General features: G+C 36.6%; 1 long non-coding RNA gene across 1 annotated transcript; it reads left to right on the forward strand.

The window, feature by feature from the left end:
• The first annotated feature begins 3366 nt into the window (after positions 1 to 3366).
• LOC139974314 (uncharacterized) lies at positions 3367 to 8434 on the forward strand. The gene is made up of 4 exons (XR_011795447.1): positions 3367 to 3580; positions 4579 to 4730; positions 5681 to 5803; positions 7006 to 8434. It is a non-coding gene; the product is annotated as an uncharacterized lncRNA (long non-coding RNA).
• The last annotated feature ends 1008 nt before the right edge of the window (positions 8435 to 9442 follow it).

Below are 9442 nucleotides of genomic sequence, written 5' to 3' on the forward strand. Positions count from 1 at the left end.
CAAAATTGTGGGGAAATTGAGGCAATTTTAGACCACATTGTAAGACTTTCAAGAGCAGTGTTCGAAAATAATGTTTACTGTTGAGTAAACAGGCTCGTTCACAAGTGACGAAAATTTGTTCGCCCTGATACGGAAGCTTGACGGTGCCATGAATCGTCAACGTGGAAACTTCTACAAGGACTTAAAGATCACATCTAGTGTTCAGGGTGTAAGTGAACGGGGTGGTTATATGGAGCATCCTACCATACGTAAAGCTCGCAAAACGAGGGCAGCACAGTGTTATTTCGTATTTATTAAGTATGGAGTACATGCCCCACTGCCTGTTTAATAAACAGAACGGTAGAACATTTTTTAACTAAACATGAAAGAGACAACACATTTGTATGGACCCTTTTGAAAGCAACAAAATACTTTTTTTTTTAATTGATATATGATATGTGTTATTGTATTTTATTACGTAACATGAATGAACTGATTAACAAATGCATGGAAGCATTGAAAGGATTTGGCATGATGACCCTGCCCGCTCCCCCTCCCCCAAAAGATTTTATCTAAAAAAATAAAGGAAATATCTGAAACTTAAATTTCTGATTTCATTCTGTGTTTATTTCATATATTTGAATATTATTCAACATATTTCAAAGAACGGTGATCGCGCTACGAGAATGATCTCTTAAAGTGAGGGCAGCATACAACATTTAGTAACCCAAATAAAGGTAATGAAGCAATTACGCACTGTGAGTTAGTGAAAAGTTACTTCGATAGTTATGTAGAGTTATGTAGAGTTATGTAGAGTGCATGTGCTTCTGATTAACAGATGACAGTTGGTTACATTCTGGTCGACTCTACATGTTTGCCTATTTCCGATTGGTATTCTCATTGATGGACCAGGCAGTTGCGACAACCATAAAGGGACAAGGGGCACGTCCAACCGCCCCCCAACCCCACTTTCTGAACGATTGGGGATGTTTTAACTAAGAATATTGAGTCACAATCCTCTACACGGCCCTACCACTCAGCTCTTCTCCCCCACCCGCCCCCCAAATAAGTCCTTTCCTGGCATGAATAAAACAAATAATGATAACACAAACATAACAATTATTTTACACCTAAATTTCCCATATGGCTTCCCCTCAGCTTATTATATAGGCAACGCTACCATCAGAATGCCCTAGCGGTACAAAGTGATTTTCTTCTAACTTACATTTTTTCCTTGGAAGAATAAATTTCTAGAACATGAAATCTTAAAGTTAAGAATGTGTAGATGCAACTTACAAGGCCATGGAAGTGGCATTTCCGGCAATCTGGGAGGCATTTTTGGCCCAAAAAATTTCACTGTTACGGCCCTTAGACACCACCCAATAAAGTCACAGCACTAAGGCGCTCGCGGTTTGTGCTACGCGCACTCTCCTTCAGTTTTATCAATGTTCAGTAATTTATGTTCACGCCCTCACTTTTCAATTGGGATTGTCGCCCCTGGGACCAGGGAGTAGCTACAGCCTGGACGGACTGAAGCAGTTAACGGTGGTCCACGATCACAAACTGCACATTTTCACCAAATGAAACCAACATTGAAAGGAAGAATTTCTGCATGTTACCTATAAATGAACCAACTGTTCTTAAATGGTACAGACAGGCAAAATCAAACTAAACCTATGCAGAAGGCTTTCTGTCTACCATATTCTCGAGCATATCATAGCGAGCATAATCCAAAATAGAATTGCCGTTCGTCACATTTAAGGGTCTCATACATCTAAGTGTTTCATTGCAGATAAAGTAGGGGTGGGGGAGGGTTAGGGGGTGGAAATAATACCAGCGATCGATTGGACGTAAAGTACGTTAAATGAGATAGAAACCCAACAATCATCTTTGGTCAATGTGTTGGTGTGATAACACTGATCACACTGATAAAGAGTGATAACACAGTGATAACATATAAACAGTGATAACATATAAACAGTAATAACACAGTAATAACACTGAAAAACAACTTCACCAGACAGTTAAGAAAAAAATCTGATTCCATTTAGACCGATATATACAGGTTTAATTATCCCGACACAGACATCGCTGAAATCATATATTATCAACCCACTATAAGCTTTAGTTTGTGCTGTTTTGTGTTTTAATTGATTTATTGTCGGTTATGGAGGTGGGTTATGAATTTATATTTAAAAAAGAAGAAGATGAAACCAAGCAAAGATGCCTTCCAAGAAAAGGAAAAAGAAAATGGGAGGTAGGCGAGCGACATAATAAATACATTATGGATGAAAATCCCGGCCCTTTCATGCATAGCCTATAAGCAAACGTAATTCTAGAGAACGTTTATTGCCTGTCGGATATCCTCACCAACCCCCCCCCCCCCCCCGCCCCCGCTGTCCTGTTTTCTATCTTAAGGTTTTGTGGAAGTAGATTCTAGTTCTGACGAAGAGAAGAAAGAAAGTAGGAAATTCACAAATAACATGCCTGCGAAGTTCCTATTTACTCTCCCTTAAACAATAACATTTTTTAAAATGACTTAAAATCGTCGACTCATTTCAGTATCAACAATGTTATACGGGCTTCAACTGTATTTGAAGTGACTTGAAACAATACCGCAATTTATAGAGATACGAATATTGGCCACTAGAATCGTACATTGAGCAAAAGGTACGTCTTTACTTTCCCAGCATTTCCCTTGGCAACCCATTCTGTGACTACTGACTTCTCTATAGATCAGCCACGACCGATAACTTCTAGGGCCTACAAATGGCCCGTTATATACTTCCAGTTGATTGACTGACTAAACTGCACATTAGTTGATATTGGTTGCAATAGAATATGCACTGAAAGTTATTTAAACAACTGCACACATACACGCATTTATCACAATCGTTGGTGGAGGAGGGGGGGGATTGGGGGGGGGGAGCACTACGAGACAGGAAGTTTACTCTCAGCTTACTTTGGAACCATTTGCTACCATTTGCTGATGTTTGTTGGTTTTCCAGTCCCCACCTCGCGACCCAACGTAAACATGTTAGCGATCCATGTTTGGATCGCTAGCTATAATTTGGAAGCGTGCCTGTACATACAACCGTTAGGGGCTCCGGAGAAACGTTCTAGCAAAAACAAAAACAAAGTGCGCCACATATTCAGTAGCATAATGTTGGTATGATACAATCAAAACTCAGTTCTCTGATAAGTTACCCCTACACTCTAAATAACAAAGAGTGAAAAATGCCCTCCTTACCGAAAGTGATTTTTTTCACTCCAAAAGAGCGAAAATTCACTCTATAAGAGCGAAATTTGTTGGTATTCAATCCCTCCAGTTACTTCTCTGTTCACTCTTTGACCCGGAGTGAATAATAAGTATGTGTTGACATGTGAATAGCCAATTACATTGACGAATGCTGCCGCCCTTTTTGATTTATTATATGACAGGCAATTTTCCTACATAACATACTACAGTATCATGCTTGCAATATCGCAAAACAATTCAATCGAAACCACGCAGAGATTTTTCTGAGGCAATTGAAGATGTCTGTCCAAAACTGGGTGGAGTGTCATGGTTTTGGAGAAAACATTGTGCAGTTATTTGAAGGTAAATCAATCTATCTTAAATAAGTCGAATTATCACATACTAGCCATATGTACTATATGAGTATAGTTGTAGTAGGCTACTAGGCAAGGGTATGTTGTTATTGTCAATATATATATATATATATATATATATATATATATATATATATATATATATATATATATATATATATATATATATATATATATATATATATATATATACTTAAGTTATAATGTAGCCTTTGGGCTAGGCCCAACGCAACACTAACAAAGTAACGTACATGTGACCTGGTGAGTTTTAATCTTTATTGAACATTTAGCATATGCTGTTACAATAATAAACTAACCCATTACTGTAATTTAGGCTTAACTTAACTTAAATAATTTAACGTTAGCTTACTACCAGTAACAATATTAATCAGGCCAAATCGAGGTAACTCGGATATGGAATGTACTTTAAAATCAGACTTAATACCGTTAAATTAAATATAAAAAAGGGTTTCAAATGATCAATCAATCAACAAAGTCATTTAATTAACTTTCCATCTGGTTTTACTTGCGTTAGTGTGCTTAATTTCTGACCTATAGTATAACGCTGAAATTATAAGTAGGCCTACAAGGGTAACGGTTAGGTTCGTAACATACGCCCCGCTTACGGAAAACCTTCGTATATGTAGCACGTGAAAACATCGATCCATTTTACACACTAAATTCCAATAGACGATGGTCGTTGAAGAAAAAATCCTACTTAGACTTATTCAAGTTCACTGCTAAACTTGTTGAATGAGATTTCATAAAATAGCTGTTAGTAATCCTGATGCTGGAGAACTTCAAATTCATCAAAATAAAACACCTGTTTGGGCTGATGACTTTACAACTCAGGTTTACATGAGGGATATTTAAAACACACATGGGCTAAGTAGAGTCTTGAGGGTAATGAAAAACTGAATATTTAAACTAATTGCTAATTTTAAATTAACTAAATTTATGATTTACTAAGTGAAGTTTGTTACTTAGTTTGTTGACAGGATTTTCAAGCAAAACATCTCGGAACACAGACACCTTGGCAAGATTTTGTTGGAGGAGATGGAAGATGGTCACGTGACCATATCATTAAGAAAGAAGTCGGTGCAAGTTATGGTCGCTTATCTCATAGAGGTGGACTCAGAGTAAGTATAATTATCTAGTTAGCACATGACTAGGTTAGCTAAGAAAAAAGTAACTATAGATTTATGACATTATCAACGATGACCCCACAAGGCAGTAAGGGAGAGGGGGGGTGGGCGGGGCGAGGGCCTTAACAACTGATGTTGTTTGCCTACATATAATTTGATGTATGCATGATCAATTCAATTCAATAATGTAATATCTTGTCATTGCTCCCTAGATTAACCTTGGATTTGACCAGCTCTTCCCTTACGGGAGTGAATTTATAACCAAAATGGCAATGGTAAAATCATCAAAGTGGCTCAGGGTGTAAAGAAAGAATTCTTGGATGCCATTTTTCTGAAATATAAAAATGGAGATGGTACAAGCAAAGGGTACATTGGACCGAATAGCAGACAGTTTATCATAGTTGCTTTATTCTCAACATAATGCCATGAGGTCAAGAAGGCTATTCAATTAACCATTTAGTCAGGATCAGGCTATAGTTCCCACATATTTAAAAAGTCAACATTTCATAGTTCCCCTTGTGCAGGTATTGAGACATATAAGCTATGGATACCAATGGTCATCTGCAATTATGTTTCAACACAACGTAATTGCAAGTAAACAGAATAATTTTTGATGTGCTTTACGCGAACATGTTTCTCACATCTCTTTTTCTGTGGCCAACACTTTTCCGAGGCTACGCCAATTAGTGTCCATTGCATATATATAGCTCCATGTGAGAGGACATACATTGAATTGAAGGTCATGTCATTACACATTTTGAGTCAGCCCAGCTATAGTAGACAATGTTCCTTAAACAGATGCTGGTACATATCATGCCTGCATATTCTTCATATTTCTAGTGTCATATTAAGTTATATGGGTAATTGGTCATTTCTTATCATATAATAGAACAGCAATCAGAGATATAATGTGGCATCATTAACATATTTCTTCTTTTGTGCAGCTGACTCATGTGCCCTGGAACTGCTGGTCACGATGCTGAGGACCACAAATTACAGAAAGGAGAAAAGATCATCTACTGTATCAGCCAGTATACAGTGCATGCCGTATGATACAGAATAGAGTGGTAAATAAATATTATTTAAAGCAGGGTTTCCCTAACTTGATCCCCCCAAGCACGAACCCCCTGTGGATGTCAGAGTTGTCCACGAACCCCCAAATTTGCGAGACACGATCTGAGTCATTATTTTACTGTAATACGCATAACAGTGCTTCGTAAAAGATCAAGTTAATAGTGTAATGTTGTGGAATTTGTACGACTGATTATATGATATATCAGAATTTAGTTCAACAAAAAGTACTCTAGTTTTGACTTTCAGAAACGTCTCACGAACCCCCTGGGATGGACTCACGCATCCCCTGGGGGTTCATGCACCCCAGTTAGGGAACCCCTGATTTAAATGAAGCCTATTTGCTTAAAAAAGCTGTTCAGCTAAGTCAACAATACGATCAAAATAGCATCATTGACGACTTAATTGCAATTTGTTTGTATTTATAATGGTTCATAATAATTGTTCAGAGCTATATGGTGCAAATGTGATTACAACTTAAATGGGTTTTTTGTGGGTGTGTTGGGGGGGGGGGTGGCAGCTAGGATGTATATGCTGGTGCCTGGTGTAAATTAAATGCTTTTTAAGTATTTATTATCAAGGCCTGAGCTTTGGAGATAAATTCAAGATCAAAAAGTATGAAAAATGTCAAGTTATTTGAGCGTTTATTATCTTCACAGCCACCCAACAGATAATAAAATATGGTATAGAGAAGGACAAGATTTGCAGTATATTGTATGAAAAATTGAATCAGTTTTACTCAAAACAAAATAAGTTCAAACTGATGTTCCATGGTCACAAGTAGAGCATTGTTTTGTATTTGTTATCAATATCTTTCTTATTGCAACTATTACTATTATCTACACTGCTACAAAGATGTAGTAGTTTGTGTTATTCACATACTAATTCTACCAGCATGTGTTCAGCAGCTGCTGTAGTTAAGTACTTAACAAAGTATTAACTTTATGAAAGGATTTATACTTCTAGTGACTCTTTAACAACATGTAAAACTAAAATATAAGCTATTGTGCTTGGTAGTAAATACAGCTGAATCTATTTGCCACACCTCAACACATCTGCTAGGACTATTTCACGAGAATTATAGCAGGCATGGCAACCACTCATCACAATTTCAATGCTTGAAATCACACTTATCTTAATTTTAAACTGTTTTTATAGTAATTTGAAATAATAAAAAAAATCTTATTTGTACTTTCAGGTTGGAACCGATGTTGGTCAGTGGTGAGGAGTTCACTCACCCTTTCTTATTAAGTCTTGGGCCAGCCAGCAGGTGTGTGAATACACCAACATTCCTGTTGGTGAATCTATAATAGTAGCATTTGACAGGCTTTTCAAGTTTCATTATATCTTGAATCTGCACTTTGCTCTACCTTTATCTACTTTTTTAAAACTTATTTGAAGGTCTCATTTATAAGGTGGTCATGATGAGTTACACCCACAAGTTAGGCCATTTAATGTATCACTCAATAATATGCCTAATTAAGAGCATGTTCCAGCTATATGAGCATAAACCATAAAAACAAAGTAACATAGATAACAGCATTCCTTAAATAAATTATCAACATGCTTTCAAGTGACTCCTTCTTATTCCATTATAGTTACTCCTACCTCATGAACCTTCCTCTAACTTCTATGTTGTCCTTAACAATCCTATTTTATCCTACTTTTTTTTGACTTGCCACCATCAAAATAAGTATTTATGAAGCATATTAATAAACTGTGAATATAAAAAATGTCATACGATTTTGTCGACATTGTTGGGTATCGGTGAAAACATCTAATGAAAGCCTGCAGAAGTCTCGTTTGTCCTCTTCGTTTGTAAACTTGATCCTACTAACACTAGTTGTATCTTACAATCCCACCTGTGTCCCTCCTGATGGTCCACTTGAGAAAACCTTTATCCAGAATAGCTTATAGGACTGTAAGGCTTTCATTGCACTTTAATATTTAGTTTATGCTTGACTGAAACTAGTGTTTGATTTGTACATCACAGAAGGTAAGGAGGCATAATGACCGGTGCTTGATGTTTTATGCTTACTTTGATAACATTTTTGTATGATTGCTGAATATGGAAATTATTTTTTATGAAGCAGATATTTTATAACTTTTAATTTAAGATTTATTTTATATATATTTTATCAGTTTACTATTACTAGTCTGTACCATTCACCATCTGTGTGTTGTTCTATATGTATACGTAGTCCATCCATGACCTTTTATATTTGCCTGAAACTACTGATTATATACAACAAAAATGTAAGAACATATTTTATGTCCTTTCTTTGCAATTTCTCTACAATGCCATGCAATCTTTCGGTAGTTTCATTCTGTTACATTTTAGATATTATGTTGTTTATATTATGTTAATTTCGACGTGTGAGTGGGAAAGTTACTCTCAAACGATAAACCCATAATCCTGTCCGGTGTCAATTCCAAAAATTCTTCATTGCGATGCCTTGATTTGTAATACCACCATCTTTAACTGTTCAGCAAAGATTAGACTAAAATTGCTGGTTCCTTTTAACCAACACCATAAATAACATCACTCCTTTAGAGTGAATGTTCACTCTCAACCTTAGTGAATTTCACTCTTTAATGGAGTGAAATAATTCACTCTGTACAGGAGTCTGTAAAAGAGTGAAATTTACTCTTTGAAGAGTGATCCCTCTATACACTCCTTGAAAGAGTGAAAATTCACCCATTAGAGTGGATTTTCACTCTTATTTTTTAGAGTATATGCAGGCCTATCGTGAGGTTGGCTCGGGTGGGAGGGGGTGGGGGTGGTTCCACTTACTGGGCATACTAATGTGTACCGAATCTGTGACAACATCATGTTTACAAAGTTTCACAAGTTACATGATACGGGCATTCTACCCACTATATATTGTGGTTGCCTCTCCGTAAATTGTTTGTGCCCTTCCAATACAGTTTTTCCATAAAAGTGAAACATTTTGAAGTGAAAAATAATAATAATAAGATAATTCCTGATACAAACAAATGTATTGGTGCAGAACACATGTATAGCAATTAAACTTCATTTTAAATTTTGAACAGATGTATTCCTTTAGGCTTTTAATTCAATCGATTTAGTACTCACAGATATATCTCACACACGACACTGGTGTTTTGATAACTCTGAAGAATAACCACATTAAAGCTGAAGAGCGCCACAGTGTTATCCAAACTAGTTTGAATACAACAGAGGGAGACAAACCCAACCAACATCATTAGCTTATACACCATAGATATTCTTAAAGAGCAACCCACCCCACCCCCTCAGAAATATCTTATAATAATAATCTTATAATAATCACCAGTTATGTTTAACGACGCTTAAGCGACCACAAATGTGGGAGAAACCCGCAGGGGTTATGGATTACAACTTACACGTCGGGTTGCTTCCAATTCAACATTTGTTACTCAAATTTGGAATTGCGATGAAAAACTCACCATACTATGACCCGGCCGCGATTTTTTTCCCCAAACCGAACTGACGCTCAAATTGTTTCCTCGATTCTGATTTGCTGATCGAAACCTATATTAGTGAATTTGAGATCTCGAACTAATACGAATACTTTTATACGGTTAATGCAGGCCTACTAGGTCACCATGTACAAGAACTTCTAATGGTGCCG

This window comes from Apostichopus japonicus, chromosome 9 (assembly GCF_037975245.1).
Source record: "Apostichopus japonicus isolate 1M-3 chromosome 9, ASM3797524v1, whole genome shotgun sequence".
Classification (NCBI taxonomy): Eukaryota; Metazoa; Echinodermata; class Holothuroidea; order Aspidochirotida; family Stichopodidae; genus Apostichopus; species Apostichopus japonicus.